This window comes from Hesperophylax consimilis, chromosome 2 (genome assembly GCF_061612785.1).
Source record: "Hesperophylax consimilis isolate HC1 chromosome 2, BYU_Hcon_1.0, whole genome shotgun sequence".
NCBI lineage: Eukaryota > Metazoa > Arthropoda > Insecta > Trichoptera > Limnephilidae > Hesperophylax > Hesperophylax consimilis.
In genome coordinates this window covers 29508402-29531367 of record NC_142837.1, presented here as the reverse complement: position 1 = coordinate 29531367, position 22966 = coordinate 29508402, and the positions used below count along the sequence as shown (strand labels likewise).

At 35.7% G+C, this 22966-nt stretch overlaps 1 protein-coding gene and 1 non-coding gene across 2 annotated transcripts in view; both read right to left on the bottom strand.

The window, feature by feature from the left end:
* Positions 1–22966, bottom strand: part of gro (TLE family member transcriptional corepressor groucho) — a 107073-nt gene that overhangs the window by 68904 nt on the left and 15203 nt on the right. The window lies entirely within an intron of this gene.
* On the bottom strand, positions 16530–16602 carry TRNAS-GGA (transfer RNA serine (anticodon GGA)). The gene has a single exon. It is a non-coding gene; the product is annotated as a tRNA-Ser (tRNA).

Below are 22966 nucleotides of genomic sequence, written 5' to 3'. Positions count from 1 at the left end.
TTCGAATACGCGTGTGTTTTTATATACATATATTATATATGTCACCTGCGACAGGTAAAAACATGTTTTTTTTAAAAAAAAACAGCGCCATCTGTTGAAAGTAAAAACTATTGTTTCTCTATCTGCACAGAGAGACTGAGCCACAGCAAAGTGTGACAGAGTACAACTAGTACCTAATAATAATTAGTTGGTCAATTCGTCGACCACCAAACTCTGTGACAAGATGGCGTAGTCACAATAATTAAGTGACAATATTACAAAATAATAATAGTTTAATAAAACTCATTTCGGAAAAGACAACATTATAATATAATTAAAAGAAATTTATTATTAATTTTGAAATGAACTACCAATGTCGCCCTGGGAAGGAGGTGATACTCAGCATTGCTTGAAATCATAGACATATGAATATTAGTAGACCTGCCCTAAGTGATTAAAAGCGTATTATCCCCACTCCCCATACCGGTTCCATTGGAACCGGCTGTGCTGGCGTATGGCCCCAAGTGAAATTTGAAAACGTGACGTCATCATTCTTGTGCGAACTATGGTCGAGGCATCATCGGTTCATTTTACGAAATAACACGGCAAAATGTTGACTTGTACTATGAAAACTTGTAAAAATAGATGTGAAAAAGAGAATAAACCCAATTGTCGTATTACATTCCATATATAAGCATTATTTTACTTTATTTTAAGCATATTCACATCGTATAATATAGATCAGTTTTAGAAACATATTATACTATCACATCGAGAAACGTCTGGACGCGAAACACAAAGCTGGTTGGTTGCTGGGAAGTAAATTATGAACATTTATAAAAGTGTCTTAACTAAATACTTAAACGAAATATTCGACTCTGAAAATACAACCGAATTTTTTTGCCGAATTTGGACTTCGCAAATTTGTTCATAACGTGGCGAGTAATTTGCGCTCCCATGTAAAAATGTCTATTCATTCAATAGCAGATTTTACTTTTAAGAAGTAAATGGTGATATTATAATGCGAGATGCCTATTTACTGTCAGATTGATTTATTGACGAATCACAGTCAGCCTTACGCCCTTCGTTCTTCAACAGTTGATTTTACCCCTCGCCATTATCTTCTCGTCTATTAATTCCTATGTCTGTGCTTGAAATGGTCTTAGCTATTTCCGGACTATCTGAATAAGTCAGCTACTTCTCAACCGTTCCCCTCCCCTTCACTTGTCCACTCCTCATTCTCACCTTTTGACTCAACATTCCCCAAATTACTTTACGCATCAACAGATGTCGATGAAACGAATGTAATTGATTTAAAGTTCATTTAAAGCGCCTCGAAGACTGTCAATAAAGCTAAAATCAAAATTCTCACAATTAAATGAATGCTCTTTATCAATAATTAGCTAGCAAGCTGGAGGTTTAGTAAGTTATTAATTTTTATTATTTCACAATTTACTCATTTAAAATAATGTACAGTATATTTGCGGCACGTTCCAGAGAGGAAGATACTCTCAGCATCGCCCTGGTGTTATACCCAAATACTCTCCCACCTTCCCATTCACCATCTTCTTCCTCTTCCCATTACCATCAGCCTCACAATTGGGGATGCCATAGTCTCACTGGCTGCAGACGGTTGGGAGCAGTTGAGACTATTGTGGTATTCACAAAAAAATGACAATTTATACTGTCCGTCTCCGGGGCTCTTGGGGGTAAATTTGTATTTGACGTTAAAGAAAGATGATGAAATGAAAGCGGCCGTACGTCTTCAGCTACAAATTAACAACGAATCGTATTGTGTTGAAGGGGTTACAACAATACGATCAGTGTAATGTATTATTGATGAGTAGACGATTCGTTTATTGTTTGTGTTGGTTTGCCCGCGGGGGTCGATCAATAGGCGGAGAGCGGTAGGCGGTGTGGCGGTGTGGCGGTGCGGCGGTGCGGTAGGCCTAGCCCGTGCGGTGGGTAGGCCGCGCCATGCGGTAGGTGGGCCGTGCGGTGTAAGCCAGCTGTATAATGTGTGTCAAGAAATAGTACACACAAATGAAGGGGAAAATATGCGTTTTTGGTTTGAAAAATTGATCGCTTAGGAATATTTTCGATGATCTAATTAAATGCTGCGAGTAGAACTCATCTTGGCCTTTTAAACGGCAGAGCATTTTTTGATAACTCTTTTTATAAGCTCAAACAAAAATAAAATATCAGGCCTAAAAAAACTGTTTTGTGTTTAAAACTCGTACTTCTTTCGGTTATGGTTTTATTGTATAACTAGCTGTAACCCGCCATGCGTTGCTATGGTTCAGTCTGACTGTGCAGATAGAAAAAAAAACAATAGTGCGTGATGTTTGTTTAACTGATTACACTGTTTTTCAAATAAACATGTTTTTACATGTGGCATCTATATAATATAGGTACAAACGCGTATTAAAATGCAAAGTTGTGTCAACAAATTTAAAAACAATCGGTGAAGAAGTTTGGAAGATTTAAGATTTTGAACAAACGAACATTTACATTTGTATTTATATAGAAGATGTGACCAATTAAGTTCTCTAGAAAATTATCATAAAACATATTCGTGTATGAACTTTGCAAAATAAAATAAAATACAATTTTGGCGATGTTTTTTCTTGCATAAATCAAAACAGGCGGCTGGTGTCAAGCGGGAATCTAAACCTTATCGCCGCCTACATAAGGAGTGTTATTGTTAGCGGCCCTATTCCTAGTGTTTCACGACGTGGTGCATCGCGCTAAAAGGCAAAACCAAGATGGTTTAAAGGAAAAATAACTATTGTTCAAATTAAGTATTTTTCCTATCAATATCAAATTTGTGTTTCTTTGGAGAATTGCTTGGGATGGTTTTACATCATATTCTAACGAAATTTATCATTCGAACTTGTTATTTTCTTAACGAGTAATAATTGCATGAAAAAGATTTATTTTGAAATGGGCATATCATAAGAGGCATTTAATAGATGTTATATCAAAATAAAAAAGTACTTTGTAGAAAGAAGCATCCACTTTTAGCTATAAAAAAACCTGTCAGATTTGAAAGTCAAAAATGACCACGCATCACTTCCTTTATACGAGTAAGATTTTATTTTCTAGATTTGTTGACACACTGTTAGCAGAATGGAGTATCGGGTATCGGGTGCCCGCGCTCAGCACGCGACGGGTTAGCCCGCACCGCCCGCCTTCATCGTGAGAATTATTTACCGATACATGAGCGGGAAAACACCACACGGTCAATCACGGCGCTCTTTTACGCTACCGCCGCACTATGGTCCCCTTTGAGGAAACTAGCTAGACAAAAAGATTTCAACGATGTTTTTATTTACGTACAAAAATATTCTCACAACATTGAAAAATGTCCATAGTATTATGTTCACATTGATAAAAAATTTAAAACAATACGCACGATACGTGGCAACGTTGTAAACACGACACTTTGGATGTGCCAATCGTTCGCCCAGCGGTCGGTCGCTTTCGGGTGTGCACCCTGTTCGATCGTTAGTGTTGTTATTTGAAATCGGAGAGAAATTACGAAAAGAAAGAAATTGAAGTCTATGGTATGTTCTTTCAAATTTTTTTAATTATTTTATAATTTGCCTATTAAACATTACTTTAATTATTAATTAATAATCGTGAAAAAAGTATCAATATTTACAATTATTTGCCAAAGTTTAATTAAACTTTCAAAATCGTGTACCGATTTGTACCACCAAACGAAACTAGTTTCATATAAAACCATTATTTAAGTATAATATCTTATAAAATTTGTTTGCTCAAACTTGCTCTTTTGTCATTTACAGAGCCTGTACCTACAATCTATCGTTTGGATATTTTGGAGATTCTAGAAGTAAAGGGCACCTCAACGTTGAACTGTGCTGCAATAAGGCAGTGTGTTTATGAACATATAAAATATTTATTGAAGAAAAACAGTTTTAAAGTCTCGAGGATACTTTACTTAAGAAAAAATCGCTTCGTTTCTATTAATATTTCATAGAAAATGGTTTGAAGTCGGAAGAAGTACTTCGTAAGTAAGTTACTTAACAAAATTGATGTTTAAACACGCAAAATGGCTTAACAACGTTTTTATTCTTCCTGTAGTGACGCGTGACGAAGAACTACGTAGTAGACCAAAAAAAAAATTGGTTTATGCTCGTCAAAAAGCAAAACAAGAAAAAAGAAATGTCTTCTGAACTTTCGAAGTCCACAAGAACTATCTCATGCTACTCAAATCAGCTTGAGGTCACATGAAAAACGAGATGCTGCCAAAATATCCACAAAATATTCCGAATCGATAATAAACTTCTGTTCCAGCGAAGAAAATACAGAAGTCTGTTAACAAAGCCACTGTTGGAACATTAGCATTTAATAAGAGTGATGATAGCGACTCGGCCAGTAGTTCATTGACAAAAAATGTCATTCGGTTTTGTTTTTATATTATGTTAAAAAAATATTTTTAACTAATAACTTTAAATAAGTACTTCGTTATAATGCAACCGAACCATTATACCATACGCATTTTATTAGAAATTAATTTTGTTTTGAAAATTCCGTAACGATGGCTAAAATAAATATATTTTTTTTAAAGTATTTTTTTTATTACATTGTGACCCTTTTGCGTCAAATGCCATGAAAAAATATTTTTGTCTAGCTAGATCGGGATTTGGGACCACTGTGCGCCGCCGCTAATAATGTTATTTCACGTCAGTCATTACGGTTTCAATTTAGGAGGCGGGAATGGCAACCGTTTATTGGATATCCAACACCTCGCTACGTTTGGTGCCTTAGCGGGGGTGCCCGGGTTCATGGGTTGAGGTATTTCTTGGTCTTGGCGGCGGATGCCCACTTATTGCGTGGCGGGCCGTATTGGGAGACACTGGTTGAGGGAGACCATTTCGCCTCTCAAGCAGGACTCTCTTGACCCATCGCCTTGCACCGCAATGGGATGGATGAATACTCTCCTGGACACACTCGACCCACAGATTCCTACCCATCCCTCATACCTCTTTCCTTCCCTGAACTACCTCCCCTAACTTTCCTTAAAAAGACCAACCACACAGCATCCCAAAGATGACATAGGCCTTGAGGGAAATTATTTTCCTGGTGGGCTAGTGTAAAACTAGACAGAAAATTATTGATATTCGGAAAAAAGCCAAAGTAAACAGAATACATCGTCGGCTTACTACTAATTGTTGTACTAACAGTTAGTAGGTACCCAACTTTCTAGCGAAGTGTTTTTAAAATCAGGATAGTGTATCTCTGGAAGGAAGTGTTATAATTTTATATTTATTAATTATTACTTTTTTCCGACATTACATCTCTAAATAGTATAAAATAAAACAGCTATCCCCGTCGGGCTGTTTGTACACTTAGTTCTTATAAACTACGAAACGGATTATGATAGGGTTTTCACCATCATTTAGAGCATTTCTTCCGGAAGGTTTTTATACACATAATACATGCATATAAAATTTATACAAATTAGAGAAAAGTCGATGTTTTGTCAAGTTGTAAAAATTATTTCAGGGGCTTACATTGTTAACGCTGGCTATGTTTATGAGATACATAAAAAGTGGTTCCATGATAACTCAACACAGTGACAATTCAACACACTTTTAAAAAGTGATATAGTCATTAGAAACGATGAAAAAAAAAATTGTTTAACCTAACCTAACCTAACCTAACCTAACCTAACCTAACCTAACCTAACCTAACCTAACCTAACCTAACCTAACCTAACCTAACCTAACCTAACCTAACCTAACCTAACCTAACCTAACCTAACCTAACCTAACCTACTTAACCCAGTTAATAAAGTTTTTGTTTCATCACTTTCCATGACTTTATATAACTTTTTAAAGATGTGATGAATTATCATTGTGATGATTTATCCGGTCACCATAAAAAGTAATGTACTACGGAATTGTGTATCTTAAAAAGGCCTCACAAATTCAAAACTTTACCCCAAACTATTAAACCCGAGCAACGCCGGGTTTAATAGCCTGGGTACGTTTGTGCTCGCAAAACTCGAAAAGTTGACTGATATCGCTGAAAAATTCAAAGTTTTTTCTTATTAGTGCCAGGAGTGTTTTGAATTATAGAAATGATAGAAAAAGTCAGGTACATCCGATAAATACTTAACGCAATATTTCTGCGCGGGAATGAGATACGGAGTCGAATTAATTAATTATAAGGAATACTTTTTTGGTCGGTTTCAAAATATTAAGTACAGTTGCAACATATGCCTTTTTTGATATTATTGGTTTCCGAAATTGTACTTAGTGCGAAAAAAACATTTTAAAAAGAAGAAAAGAAAAAATTAAATTAACGTCCTGCTCTGAGGAAAATATTTTTGCATTACATTTGAAAAGTGTCGAAGAATTATTATTACGGTATTTTTTTTATTCAAACTGAAATCGCGGTATTCTCTCTTTGTACTGTTTAAATCATATTTCTCGCCTTTGTATCAAAATGAGATTTTAGGGGACCATATCAGGCTGGGATATATACAGGGTTTTCCAATAAGAGGTGTTATTTTGATATTCAATCGTGAAAGATCAATGGTTTCGTTGCTTGTGTGGCACGTAGCGTCTTGTTGAAAGTAAACGTTGTCCAGATCAATACCATCCAATTCCGGCCATAAAAAATCATTAATCATCTCTAGATAGCGATCCATTCACCGTAACTGTTGCTCCAGCCTCATTTTCGAAAAAGTAAGGTCCAATGACTCCGCCGGACCATAAACAGCACCAAACAGTCACACGTTGAGGATAGAGGATATTTTCAACAATAACTCTTGGGTTTTCCAAGCCCCAGATGCGACAATTTTGCTTGTTGACGAAGCCACCGAGGTGGAAATGGGCCTCATCACTCATGATGATTTGCATTTGATTCACTCAAGTGAATTTTAATAATTTCATTGCGTTGTTGAAGCGTGTATCGTTCCATTTTTATTAATGGCGTAGTTTTTACTTGTCAAATGTCAAAAAATGACAGCTTCAAAAGTAACATCTACCGAAATAGCTGACTATTCAAAAATAACACCTCTTATTGAAAAACCCTGTATATATATCCCAAAAAGACTCTACGGTTGTTTCTTGTCTGTGAATAATACTCAAAAAATTGGCCAGGAGGTTAAGTAATCATTTTGAGCAGTTTCTCGATTTGACTTCCTATAAAAAGCGGACAAAATTAAGATGTTGAGAAAGACGATTTACCTAAAATTTGGTGTAACGGACTTTTCGGCCTTAAATTAGATCAAGTTTGCAAGGGCCCTGGACGGTTTGGAAACGTATAGCGGGCGGACCGTGAAAAGGGTGGTAGGAGAATGTTTGACGCGCAAGGGGGTGGAAGATGAAGTCGGGGAACCCCAAGCAAGATATGATACGATCAAGTTAATCAAATACTTGAGTAGGGTCAAGAAACGGAATAACATAAGAGTATGTATAAATATATGAAAGAAAGAGTGCGTGCCAAGTCAATGTAATTTATTAGGCGTTCAATTCTTTACGGCTAACCCAGTGGGGAAACGGTAAACTGATCAGTTAGTCGGTTTAGGTTCCCTTGGATGATTTTTCACAAAAACGGCGCTATACAAATTATCTATTATGAATATCATTAAAGTAATAAGCAACTGACATACAGGATATGTAAAATATATCAATCATAAAGACACTTTAAGATTTATGATAGAAATTAAAAACATTTAAGGGGCCATATGAAAATCGCATAGAATGTGCGTGAAACGAAAGATTTTAAAAGCGGGTTTATAAAAAATGTTTTGCAGTACCCAAAACTATGTAATTAAATAATGTACAAGCAATAAATAAATATGTATTTTGACCATCCAGTTGATTAGCAAGATATCTCCAAAAACACAAAATATGAGTCAAATATGCAGTTGTTTGTAAAAGTGTGATCTATATCGGGATCAATACTTCGATTAGTGGTCATTATCTAACTTAGTATTTGGAGATGTCTGACTGATGAAATGGACACATGGACGGACAGTCGATATGTAGACCGTCGAATCAAAATGACTAAATTAAATGCAATGAATTAGCGCGTCTCTTAGCAATAAAACGTCAACGGTTTCTCAGCGCATGAAACCCCTCGTATGTAATTACTTAACATGCGTTCCACCTCATCGCAATCTCCGGAACAATCGATTATCATTATTTTTATATGGCCCGTGGAGGGAAAACGAGACAGTACAAGTCGAGTAATTGGAAATAAATTGTTTTGTCACGCACTTAAACCCGATACAGAGGTAAAGTCAAGTACGTACATCATGAATAAACGTGAATAAACCACAATGCTCGGAGGTCTTTACTCTTCCCTACTAGTAGTACTACAGCTCGACAGAGTTACCTCTGCAGGCGGCCAAAGGGGAAACTAAACAAACATTCGGACGTCAAAATATTTTATTTCGCGATATGGAAAACCTATAAAAAATTATGTACGAAGCGTTAATCTCATGGTATTGTCCATTCATGGACGAGAAAACCGATAACAACCTTGGATAATTTCAGGATCAGGACGAGTTACCGAATTTAAAAAAATAATTGGTACAAAAAAACCTGACCTTAGTCCACTAAAGAAGGCACGGACTGCAAAGTTAAGCTTGTCGATCCGTTTTATTTTACTTTTTTGAAAAATGACTCGAAACGTGAAAAATACCAACAACTCACCAACGGAGGAAGAAGAAAATACGAGATAAAATAAGATATGAAACGGGAACCTTTATTTCTACAATATAGGTAGAATAAATTGAGAACAGGCTTTTTTATCGCATAAAAAGATTTTAAAGCAGAGAAAACTACTTCGCTTCCATATTATGGTCATAAATGTACTGTTATCAATTGTGAATGCCACATTTTTTCATCCGAGGGAAATAATTATATGAACAACAAATCCTGAAAAAAAAGATTGTTTGTTACAGGAATGAGTAGTATTTTTGTATGCGTTGGCGAAATAATGTAATCATGCAACCCAACTCGGGGGTACGTCCGCGTACTGTCCGGTGGTCCGGGCCCGATAGATTTACGCTGTCCGCTTAGCGGGCGTTTTATTTCCTTTTTTCGCACCCACCCCTCCACCTTACGCCCAACATGGGTAGGTCGTCTCGCCCGACAATTTATTTCCCGTCACAGTAAATGTCGCCGCTTCCCGGGGAGATGTATAGCTTCCGTCACACCGACACTCCGCAAACACCGCCTCGCGTTGGCCGCCAATTGGGAACCGACCGGAAACTAAACTTACGCTCAAAATATTATAAGATTGGGCTTGACAACCGATCAAAACTAAAAGTTTGCAAAATATTACAAGATTGGGCTTGACAACCGATCAAAACTTAAAATTTGCAAAATATTACAAGATTGGGCTTGACAACCGATCAAAATTAATATTTTGTACAATATTATAAGATTGGACTTGACAACCGACCAAAATTAAAGGTTTGCAAAATATTATAATATTGGACTTGAAAACCGACCAAAATTAAAGGTTTGCAAAATATTATAATATTGGACTTGACAACCGATCAAAACTAAAAGTTTGCAAAATATTATAAGATTGGACTTGACAACCGATCAAAACTAAAAGTTTGCAAAATGTTATAATATTGGGCTTGACAACCGATCAAAACTAAAAGTTTGCAAAATATTATATAATTGGACTTGACAACCGATCAAAACTAAAAGTTTGTAAAATATCATAAGATTGGGCTTGACAACCGATCAAAACTAAAAGTTTGCAAAATGTTATAATATTGGGCTTGACAACCGATCAAAACTAAAAGTTTGCAAAATATTATTTGATTGGACTTGACAACCGATCAAAACTAAAAGTTTGTAAAATATCATAAGATTGGGCTTGACAACCGATCAAAACTAAAAGTTTGCAAAATATTATAAGATTGGACTTGACAACCGATCAAAACTAAAAGTTTGCCAACATAAAAGAATAACGGGTGGTTTGTCGAAGATCACTACGAAAACACCGCGCCAATTGAAACCCACCAGAAACAAACCTGACGCTAAAAATGTTACAAGATCTATTAGTTTAGTCGAGGGTGCTGTACAAACTATCAAAAAACTAATATTTAGCACAAAATTACAGAATTTAGTTAGATTGAAGAAGGTTACCGCTTGAAAACATACCAGCTAAAAAAATTTGAGCTATACTTTGGTTTCTGGTATCTTTCATCACATTTAAATGTAAAAAATATTTTGCCGTTTCGTTGCTTGGAAACCGATACGACACCAACATATTGGTTAAAATAATATATCGGGTAGTTTTGACGAAGGTTTACTTACTCCATGAAAAGAATTTCCATGGTAAAATTTAAGACGGAATTCATGTTTAAAAACTAATCAGAGCAGGTGGCCATAAAAATCAACCTCCCCTGGGACTGGAATCAACCGCGCTAACAACTAAGCCAAATCCCAATTTGGTAGGACCGACATTTATATTGTACATGAACTGCTGTAATCTCATCCAATTTCAGGAAAATGCATATATGTCCGCTTGTGTACGCGTTATTGTCACTAATTGATAGAATGCGTTGTCGTCGACAACGAGACTATCTGCTGAGTTTCAGCTCGACTCGAGAAGTGGTATAATTTCCACTTCCAAGCTTCCACTTCATTTGGTACAGAAAGAAATAACAAACGAACGCACTATTTGTTTGCCCGGGAAACCTCAAATATCTACATTGTGACGCCCGCACAGTTACTTCTAACAAACACAATACATTATTATTTAAATATCGAAACTCATTTGACACGTCGTGCGTCGTCTCAAATTTACAACTAACTGAACACCTTTTGAGTTATCAACCATTTGTTTAATGACAACATCAATAATTACACATAATACATAATGCATATAGAGCTAAATTAAACTAATTATAATTATGATGTGGATTTATTAAACACTCGAGATGGGGTAATGCAAATGCAGTAGCAAAATTAACAAATAATATTACTTCATTGATTTACTTTCTCTTATACGCATTTTTATAAATATGTGTGTGATATAATGTCTAGTAGATGGTAACAGAATGCAGTATTTTCCGTCATTTCTACAAATAATGCACAATCTACATATTTGGTATATGAAACAAAGTATGGAACTTTTGCAAATAATCTCATGTGTCCTGGTGACAAACTACACACAATTCTTTTTTGACGAAAAAAAGTTACATGGTAACTAACTTGGAATAAAACAAACAAAGGGCAAAAAATTAAGATTTTTTTTTTACATTTACCCACTTCAAAAACAAATTAGTTAAAAATTTTAAATTAATAATACGCGGCGCAAACTCACGAGGACTTCAAATTCGGACATCCATTTCACACTAATTTCGCAAAACGCTTTTTTTAATACTGGAGCCGGGAAATGTAATTAAGACATCCATTGGGAGTCGGCGGCATCGCATATTCTGCACAAAAGCCACCAGAGGGTGTCGGGTGGGTGGTGGGTGGTGGGAGGGGTCAGGCTTTTTTGTTCTACATTTTTATACCATACGGTCCCCGTGATGCGGCGCCATGCGTCCGAAATTCACGAGGAAATGGAAAATGGCGTTCAAGCCTGATTCAGGATACATAAAATGATGCATAAAAAATAGAACAAAACATCGGGAAGCAAAAAAGGGGAAAAGATTGTTTAATAATGTCAAGCGATAGTATAAAATTAGTTTAGAGCAAATCTCTGATATATAATATTTCCCGCAGCCAAAATAAAAATTCAAAAGTTCTTCCCGTGTAAATGGTTACTTTACAGGAATTTTCTATTTCTCACAAGTAAACTTTTAGCAAGTTGAAAAAATTGAGAAGTTCTGTATCACCGAAAATCTTGCAGATAGGTAATTTAGGAACTTGTTTAGATCTACAAAAAAAAATCTTATAGTTAGGTAATTTTAGTAACTTGTTTAGATCTACAAAATTTAGATGTTTACATAGACATATGAATATTAGTAGACCTGCCCTAAGTGATTAAAAGCGTATTATCCCCACTCCCCATACCGGTTCCATTGAGCCGGCTGGGCTCGCGTACGGCCTCAAGTGATATTTGAAAACGTGACGTCATCATTCTTGTGCGAACTATGGTCGAGGCATCATCGGTTCATTTTACGAAATAACACGGCAAAATGTTTACTTGTACTATGAAAACTGGTAAAAATAGATGCGAAAAAAGAGAATAAACCCAATTGTCGTATTACATTCCATATATAAGCATTATTTTATTTTATTTTAAGCATATTCACATCGCATAATATGAATCAGTTGTTACTATCACATCGAGAAACGTCTGGACGCGAAACACAAAGCTGATTGGTTGCTGGGAAGTAAATTATGAACATTTATAAAAGTGTCTTAACTAAATACTCTGAACTAACTATGACTCTGAATATAGAAGCTGCCTTACTTTGCCGAATTTGGACTTCGCAAATTTGTTCATAACGTGGCGAGTAATTTGCGCTCCCATGTAAAAATGTCTATTCATTCAAAGCAGATTTTACTTTTAAGAAGTAAATGGTGATATTATAATGCGAGATGCCTATTTACTGTCAGATTGATTTATTGACGAATCACAGTCATCTTCACTCCCTTCGTTCTTCAACAGTTGATTTTACCCCTCGCCTTTATCTTCTCGTCTATTAATTCCTATGTCTGTGGATGTTTACTATTTCAGAAACTCGTTTTTCTCAATTAGATTTTTTAAAAAAAATCAAACAAAACAAACTGTTTACGGAAATTGACACAGAAACACGACACACCGAGAAAGCATTTGATTACCTACTAATAGGTTGAACGTAGTAAAACCCGCCACAATAATATCTTACTCGCAACACAATAAATCTGTACAATCTCTATCTTTCTGAACGCCATCGGATCGGATAAGCCGCGAGGGGTGGATACCATCCTCCGGGGGCAGGCGGCAGCAGGGGGCAGCAGGGGGCCACGGGGGGTCACCCGGGGTCTGCGGGCAGACTGGGGGTACGCCGGACACAGTGTGGAGGGGAAGGGGCGCTAATTCCTCACTCAGATGCTTGCCACGAACAGTGTGAATACAATCACCGCTTAAATATCCATTGTTTTTGTTGTATAAATTCAGCATAAACAATCTCATAATATTTTGTTGATATAGTTTTAAAGATTCTTTCAAATAAGGGATATTTTTGTGTAAATACCGCCCAAGGGTCATGAACCAATTGCTTCCAATTATCCGGAGCCAGCGGTACTACTGCACACCTTAGTAAAGGAACCCTCCCAGTAAGTATAAATTGGGGTATCTTGTGAGACTGGAAGGGTTGAGAAAGGAAAGGAAGTGGGGAAAAGAAAAGTTGGGAACCATCTGGCTACACGGAGAAAAATGATCCTGTTATAAAAATGAAATATTAGTTATTCAGAATATATCGAGAACAAGTGCTCTTTTCCTAATAAATATCATGATGGAATGTGACAATAACAGTATTTGTATGAACACGTGTTCCGCCGTCCTCACAAAACATTCGCTTTTAAGTGATACTGTGTTAGGAACTCTGTCAATTCATTCGATGAAAGGCTGCAGTCCCGTTTTTAAGGGGAAAACGAATAATTTGACCAGATTTTTAAGAAATTAACAGTATTTTGTATCAGTAAGTTTTCTCCGTATTCAGATCTGGTCACCAAGCACTGCTAAAGTCATTTCAAGCCCTGTTTCAATCATGAATGGTTGTCTTTCACCAACGCAATACGATTTCCCTTGAGTTGATTTTCTCACGAAAATGGCGCTATACAAATAATCCAATTATTATTATTACCACATCAATATATTAAAACAGTGACAGTTTTATAAATGAATTAGACTCCGGGAGTTTTTGTGCAATCTATTGTTTGTATTTTGAGAGATCGGGGAAAGGAATCTGTCTATATTGTTAAAATTCTAAGAAAATTGAACTATTCGTTCTGCTGATGCTGATGCAATGAGCCTTGGCATATTTTTTGTAGTCTAGTAATATCAATACACATAATTAAAATACTATTATTCAGACGTAAAGTGTCTGAGCAACATTAAATTGTAGACATTAAACGCTACCCTTTTCAATATAATTGCCATCCTATTCAAATGTCGATCTGATAAGTATTTATCAATGCGTTTGTCGGGAGGAATGTTTGCAACAAAATAACTGACCTACCTTTCTTTATGCCACCACCGCAGGCCCAACACAGATATAAATGATGTTTTTTTAATATAATAAAAACGTAATGGAGAAAATGAAGAAACTGGGCGTCTTCAACAGTGACCAGCTGCTAACCCTATGCAAATCTCAAGTACGTCCAACAATTGAATTTGGGAGCCACCTCTTGGCTGGATCACCACAATATTTGATAAACCTACTTGACTCTGTGAAAAGGTGGTCGATCGTTTGATAAACAATGTCCCATCTCTAATACACAGACACAATGTGGGCATGCTGAGTCTGTTCTACAGGTATTTCAATTGAGCCTGCTCTACGGAGATAGCAGCATTGATCCCCAGTGCACCGGCACACGTGCGTGAAACTCGACTACACGAGCGGAACACCCGTTCACAGTTAATGTTGGCTTCATGAGAACTGACCGCTTCTTCGACCCGTTCTTGTGCAAGACAGCTCTTAAGTGGAACGAGCTACCGGCATCTGTTTTTCCTCCTTCGTATAATCCGGGCCTCTTCAAAATCCACATTGATAAATCCCTTTCTACAGCCCCTACCTTAACCCGCCTCACAACGCTGCTCAACCGGGTGACTACATAGCTCCCCTGGCTTTACACCGTACAGACAGGGGGCTCTTGTGAGGTGTCACACAAAAAATAAATATATGTATAAATAATATAATATTTATCATTGATCGTCATTACAGATGATCATTGATCGTCAGACACTCATTTCCATAAATCCGTCATTCATTCATTCTATCCAAATATTTCTTTTTTTTATACCGTAATTGTTACATTATCTAGCGATTCCGTTCATTCAATTTTGCTATTGACTTGCCTACCGATGGACAATGGACAATATCAGCGGGAACACAACAAGTCAATCGGTTTAATTGTTGGCATATGAATCATCTAGATGCGTTTAAGATTGACGATTGATTTTATTCATTCATTTCATTAATTTAACATATATATCCAGCTAACAATAAAAACACCCTAATAAAATAGAACTTCCTTCTTCTTCTGGCGTTAGTAAGATTAGATTGTTAATATTAATTTTAGTTGTAAGTTGCTAAATATGTAAATACTCGTATACATGTCGTTAAGATAGTAGTTATAGGCCTTAGTCGTAAGTCACTAGATATAAATCTTAGAGATAAGTCAGTAGTTCTAGTATTAACTATTTAAGAAATATATTTGTACAGCGCCCTTGGGGTGATTTCTCAAGAAAACGGCGCTATATAAATTAGCCAAATATTATTATTACTTTATAAAAAATAGAATGGTTCTTTATTTACAAAGTGCAACATTAATTTGTAGTCAGCCTGCACCTGCACAGTGCAAACCCTGCACACACTGCACAGCGACACATATCATGCGCCACCCCGCCCTGCAAGGGAGAATGATTTTGCAACTGAGTATGATAAAGGACAAAGGCCCTAGATAGATACTCGTAGTAGTTGTCATGCGAATATTGAGATACGGCTACAGGATTTCGACACCTAACGCCTACTACCATCTCACATCTACTACTGCCTACCATACATTGCCTTTTACCTACCATTGTGACCCGGTGTATCTGCGGGTAGTCCGTGTACAAGTATTGTAGCAAGTGTGGTATGTTGTGTGTGGAGGTGGCGGATGGTATGTCGTCGGGTTTCACCTCAACGTATTCAATAAGAGGTGAAACCGCTAAAGGCTGACTTTTGTAACATTTTTAGATCGAATTCACTTCATTCCTACCTCTTTCTACCTTTATACATTATACAACATACATTCACATTGAATTATAAGAATACAGCATACATTTTTGAGGCACATAAATTATAACTTACGTTATCTTAATTTATCATATATTGCATATCCATAAAACATAATATTGAGAAAACTGTTTGAGAGTTTGAAGGTTTGCAAACCTGGAAACATAATATTTTGTGATATAAAAACATGTTTTTTAGTTACACATTACAGTATCTGTAAATACAATATGTTAGCATGGATTTTCATTTAGCGATACAATATCTGCACTCAAGAAAACATTGCTTGGAGGATTTACAATATATTTTATATTATATAATATATTATATAATATATTGTTTATATCTATGGGACGATAGGTTTAGATGCAATATTTGAACCCATAAAAACATAGGCATATCTTGGAGATATAAGATATATATGAAATTACGTTAAACAATAATGTGTGATGTTTTATTTATTTTTCAAAATAGTACAAAAACAAATACATTGCAAAATCGATTAAAAAATATAGTTGATATAACAATTATTTTTATAAGCAATAATTTTATTATTAGCCTGAAACACTCATCCACATTGAAAAATCTCCTGATAAAAGATACCTGACGCCAACGGGACTTGAACCCGTGTCCTTTCGATTTCCAGTCGACAGCTCTGACCACTGAGCTATGGCGGCTTATCTCTTATCCGCGAAATAATTCAATATATACTAGTGTTTCATTCAACAATTACTGCTTGTTACATTTTTTCACCTGAAAACAACCAACTTTATTTTATATGAGAAAGGCATTGTAAGTGCTAACTCTCTCACTAGATGGCGTCGAGAAATTGTCTACATTCTATTATCTTACATTGACATTAAATTTTTAAAAAAAAAACAATTTTTTTCGTGATTTTGGTAAAAAAAACGTGAATGCCCTCTTTATAAAGACACATATGGGAGTGTTTTTTCATATTTCTAGAGATTCATTTTTTTTTAATAAACTTAAATGGGTAAGTGATTTTAAAGCAACAACGTGCACTTTTCGTCAATATATCCCTAAAATTGGTTCGTAAGCTCGCAAATGAAAAAATACTACACGAAACTACCATTCCCGGAATATCATTAATAATATATAAGATTTTAAGAAAATCGTAATATAATATAAATATTATGTGTGTCGTTTGTCTGTAAATCTATTAGACTATTAGACTAATCTATTAGTTGAAATGAAATGATGATATTTCTCATTGTTCTTTTTTTTGTTATTTTTGGTTGTGATACACAAAATAATTGTATGTTATTTTTAAGTTTATTATGTAATGATATTATTTTTCTTACTTTTGTACTCTGTTATATGTTTATTTATAAAAGGCAGTATAGCCGTTTATGTATTTAAAATAAAAAAAAATAAAAATAAAAATAGACGACTGAGTCTTAAGCAGGTTGTCGAAAACTCGAAGCATCCTGCGGGAATCAATGTTAAACGATTTTAATTAGTCCAAACCAGTTTAATGTGTAATTTAATTAAATATTCTTACTTTTATTGGTTGCAATTAAATGCAATTCGAAAAGGCTTTACGTGTTTTATGATTTGACACGTTTTTCATGGCTCCGTCAGCCTTTGTGCGAAGGTTAATCAGGTATACCGCCGATAGATCAGTTGTAACCTCCTCCTCATTCCCATATGGGACGAATGTAACAGAAAGATAAATAAAAACGGAGCTCTCGGAGGCAGGATTATAGATAATTCACTAATCCGACTGATATCTGTAAGTCCACATTACAATAAATCAATCAATGGATATATCCAATAAGCCCGCATAAATCGTAATTGTTTTTCTATGCACAGGTACTTAATATGATATACATAATACATATAATTGATCAGTAGGATTAAAGACTGAAAATGACAGCATGCTAGATATTCAATTATTATTCCTTCGTTGTTCGCGGTTTGCTGATAAAATACCTAATAAATCGGGGTGCTATTAATCACAGATTAATACATAATATAATACGTAAAGTTATCCAATATATAATTATTCAAAGGACAAACTACTTAGAAAATAATTGCGAAAAGTGCTAACCACACGTCTTAGTCACACGTCAGGTACATTGGAAATTATTACAATATGTAATTATTATATTTAAATATTAATAAAATAAATCATTAGTCAATAGTCTCGCTTCAACTAGAACAATTCAATCAATTATGTTCGACAATGCGTGAACCTATTTGTTGGTGTAAAGCAGCTAAACTCAAACGGTGAGTTCTGGAGACCTGAAATTTGCACAGCTTTTTCCGTCTGGTCACTTCCATTTTTTCCAGTTAACAACGTTATTGTAATCTTGAGAAAATTTAAATTTTTTCGTAAAAAAAACGAAAACCAGCCGCCGCCATATTGTGTGTTCCATACTATCTAGCAATGATTCAACATGACAAAATAAATCTCTGGCTAAGCCGGGTAGTAAATACTACACAATATATTATGCAAAAGTTGACAAAATAAAAATTATAGTAACATTTCACATTGACAAACACATAATGCAAAAAGATAAGACACGAAAGAAACACTGAAATGCCGACATAATTCTTGTGGGTCTAAAATCTTTCAGGTGTCAATTATGATGTCCAACCAACGATAAGAACCACAGCTACTTTATATATCGCTACAATAGCAATCTTGTCGAAATAATATCTGCAAGAAATTCTTATTTGCGATAAATAACAAAACAAATATCCAAAATATTTAATAATAATATTAGAAAAAAGAAAAGATAAATAATACGTCACACCTCGGGGTATCGATTTGCCCGCGCCGTCTCCTATATGATCTATTGTAGTCTGTCACCATTCGCGCGAGATGAATCGTGCTCTACGGCGGGGGTCTGTTAACCACCCTTCCCTTTCCGCGGGGGCCCCGGATCCCCCAGCGGGCGGGGGGCGGCTGGGGTGGTGACCCCCTTTCGGCAGTAGACGAACCGTGATGCGGTCCACACAGCATCCGCCATTTTTCCTTTTTATTCCGTTAACATATAAATTCATATATTTCACATATTATGTGGTGTGTGTGCACGTGTGTGTATTTGTGCACGTGTGTGTGTGTCGGGGTTGGGGTTAACGTGTGTGTACCCACGTTCTAGAGTGTTGCATGAAATAATATTTCCTATTTGTCTGGGCGGCAACAAAGTAACCAGAGAATCTTTTTTTATGTTGCGTTTAGAATAGCACTTATTGCGCAGCTTATTATTTGGTTTATTCCAATTGTATAGACAATTAGTTTTCCTTATAGTACAGGTAACCGCACAAATTATAACACTTATTTATTATAAGAGTGTATCTTTTTTCTATATATTACATACAGAAGAGCGTCTGAGGCAGGCGGGCGGCCGCATGGCGGACACCGAGCGGGCTGCGTGAATTTAATTTTTCTACAAATCTACAATTTTATACCGAGATTGATGAAATTGTACATACTTGACCTTCAAAACAATCTTTCTAAGTCACACTGTCTAAGTCTGATTTCGAAAAATTCTACGTAAAACCCGGGCAATTTTGTGGCTGCATCATATTATTAGATTGATTCGGCTTGACCAACCGTAGAGCTCGGACACCCCATTTGACCTGGTAAGTGCCGAAATCTTGCGATTACTTCGTGTGTTGATTGGGCAGAGCGATTCCTACCGAGTTACAAGTCTTCCTAGAACAGAGAGAGGATGGAACGCCTTTATCTGCCCCAATTACGGTGACGCAATCTACAGCGTCATCGTAAATTACTAAATACTGAACTTTTGCACATATGACTTACGGTCTACATCTGATTTCGAAAAACTCTGCAAGTAACGCCGGGACAGGTAGTTTAGTATAAATGTTATAAATTTCAACTCTTACAAACTATCGTTATTAGTTATATATATTTATATAGTTATATATATATATATATATATATATATATATATATATATATATATATATATATATATATATAAGCGCAATTACATTGCAAACTCCCCAATACAACGGTTTCACACTATGGGAAACCAATACTTAGGTGATGTCGATATGTTTAATATTAACTTTGCGAATTTTGTGGATTACGTAAAAGACTTATTTCAACACTATTCCTAAATGGAAGTTATATTTTTGTAAACCAAGCAAACAAAATCCGATTTATTTTTAAAAGTTTAAATCTTTCGTTATCTGATTCTAACTCCGTAGTCACCATAAAGCAGAAAAATCCAAGATGTTATTTTTAATGAAGACTTAACCAGTTGTTTACGAGTCTGCTGTTATATCGTCGATTTTGAGGGTATAAATGCACCCCAGCCTTGTACTGCAACTCGGACGGGCGATAAAGCAAGTTATTGTGGAGATAAAACGCGTTAAAAAATCAGTCTCATTATTTTATCGACCCGGCAGTGTATAAAGGAATTTACGAGGTAACCTCGCGCGGAGGAAAGACATAATGCTACGTGCTCAATTTGAGAGGCGGAACATTCACTCCTTTCGTATTCATGCAGGTCTTCATGCCAACCAACCAGCCAACCAACCAACAATCCGAGGAATAAAACTAAATCCACAATAATAATATGAATACTATAATTTCGAATGAGCGTCGGTGCTGTAAAATGTATAAATCAAATGACAGACCAGACAGACTGTAAAAATTAAAATTCAAACATTGTCATTGCTAGAAAATTTCTACGAAAACGATGAAGGTGAAACGATACTTAATACCACCATATTTTGCATATTTTCAGCATACATACGTACTTCCCTACCTTCCTCTTCCCCATCTCCTTCCCCACCCCACTACCTTCAGCCTCACAACATACAACAATAGGGGATGCCATAGTCTCACTGGCTCAAGACGGTTAGGAGCAATTGGGATTGTTGTGCGGTTTCACATAAAAATAAAAAGGGTGAGAAGTAGTTTAAGGGAATTGAATTTCATGTTAACTAAGTAAAATGCTTGCCTAATATTTTTTTTCAGTGAAATACCTTTTGCAAATTCAGATGAGCAAAGATATACAGGGCGTCCGGGGGTAAAGTGCACTAACTTCGGGGGTGATTCCATATGATTTTAGAAGTAGAAGAGATAAATAACTTTTTTCAAAATTCCAACGTTTTAAGGTAGTTTGTAGGTAAAAATAAATTTGAATTGTTTGTATGAGAAAAAAAATATTCTGCTATGGAAAAATGTTTTTGTATGGGAAAAAAAATAATTTCGAAAAAAATTACTTATCTTTTTGACTTCTACCATTATGTAGAATCACCTCCCGAAGTTAGTGCACTTTACCCCTGACACCATTTATACATTTCTAAATACTTTTTTTGGTATGTACAACTTTCATAATTATGTAGCTATCTGAATTTTCTGTTCAAAGTGAACAAAAATTTTGGAAAGGAAAGACATAAAAAAAAGAAAAACACGAAAATAACTTTAATTCGGGTTCAATAATGCTCATGCTCATAATTATGGTTATAATCGAGATATCTATTTAGAGAAAATCCTGACTTGAAATCGGGTTCAAGGTTCAAGCTTATAATGATGCGTATAATCGAAATATCCGTTTAGAGAAAATTTATTCAAAGCAAATCGATTATAATTATATAATAAATAATTATTCGTAAATCAGTTTAAAAACGGGAATGCAGGCCCTTAACGAATGAATTGATAGGTTTCCGGTTAAACTTTTGGTAAAAAAGGAATGAATTACACGATGTCGGAAAACGTGTTCATTATATATTATCACGTGAACACGTGTTCCGATATATTAGGAATGTGCTAAAAGTTTAACGGGAAACGGCCTGCAATCCTGTTTTTAATAAATCAACTATACTTCATATCTTTCTCCGTGTATAAGCAGCATTATACGATAGCAACATTATTTTTCTGGTTCACCATCGAATCCAAGAATCGTGATTTATTTGAAAAACAAAAATGCCATTCTCGAGGAATTCTCTGCCCCTTTCCTTGAGAAAATGTATAAGATATTTTCTCTGAAAGGACTTTGAAAATAAAATTCATTACCTTTGCTGTTTTTCAGCCGTACAGAATCTATGGAAAGGCTATGCCAATTTCGCATATTCGCCATTCTCGCATACAAAGTGAGACGTCATAAATTTGTATCTCCAGTTATGTCGATGTTTGGAAAGTAAGTTACCTATTCCTATTTCAAAGGCGACCTTCTTGAGGTACACACGGCGCAGGTACAATTTACATGCAAATTCGAAGTATAAAACAGCAAAATGACAGGGCCGAGGAAGGAACGGAATATTGCTTTCAGTGCATAAAGATTTACACAATATGTTCGTGTATTTAAAATATCACAAAATATGGTCTTGCTACTGAGAGATCGATTTTTGAGAGTGGGGTTGAAGTTGCAACTGATCTATCAGCGATTTTATCAATATTTTCATGTTCCCGAAATGTTACGCAATACGCATCGGTGAAGAATGGGGCATTTATTATTTAGTTTTCACACTTTTGTATGACGGACACGTTCTTTATCTTTCATGTGGTAGTAAAGTTGGGTAACTTAGGGGGAGGGCGGATTCTGAATCCAGACTGCATTTCCACAGCCCCTTGCCCATGGTTGGAAAATTATTTTGTCCCTCAAGTGACGACTGATTTATTATTCGTCTTAAACTTGTTACACACTAGGGATGTAATATGTGGGGGCGTTTAAAATATAGATTATATGCATATGTTCACACTGTAGCTATACGAATTAATATGTGCAAGGCTGTGGAAGATAGAGGGTCACGTTGCAATTCGGCACAATTCGGTGTGAGATAATGTAATTATAACATATCGCTCGGCTATAATATAATCTAGGCTACGCCCACACATATCATATATTTATTAAATTACTCGTCTGTGACGATTGTACGACGAGCGATATCATGATAGGCCACGCCCACTTATTTTTACATATTATATTCTTCGTGGGTAACTACTTTCAGAGGTTGATAAAGTTTATATCTTATAATGAGCATTTTATGGAGCAAATGAGAATTAGTGGAATAGACCTACATGAGAGAGATGTAAGG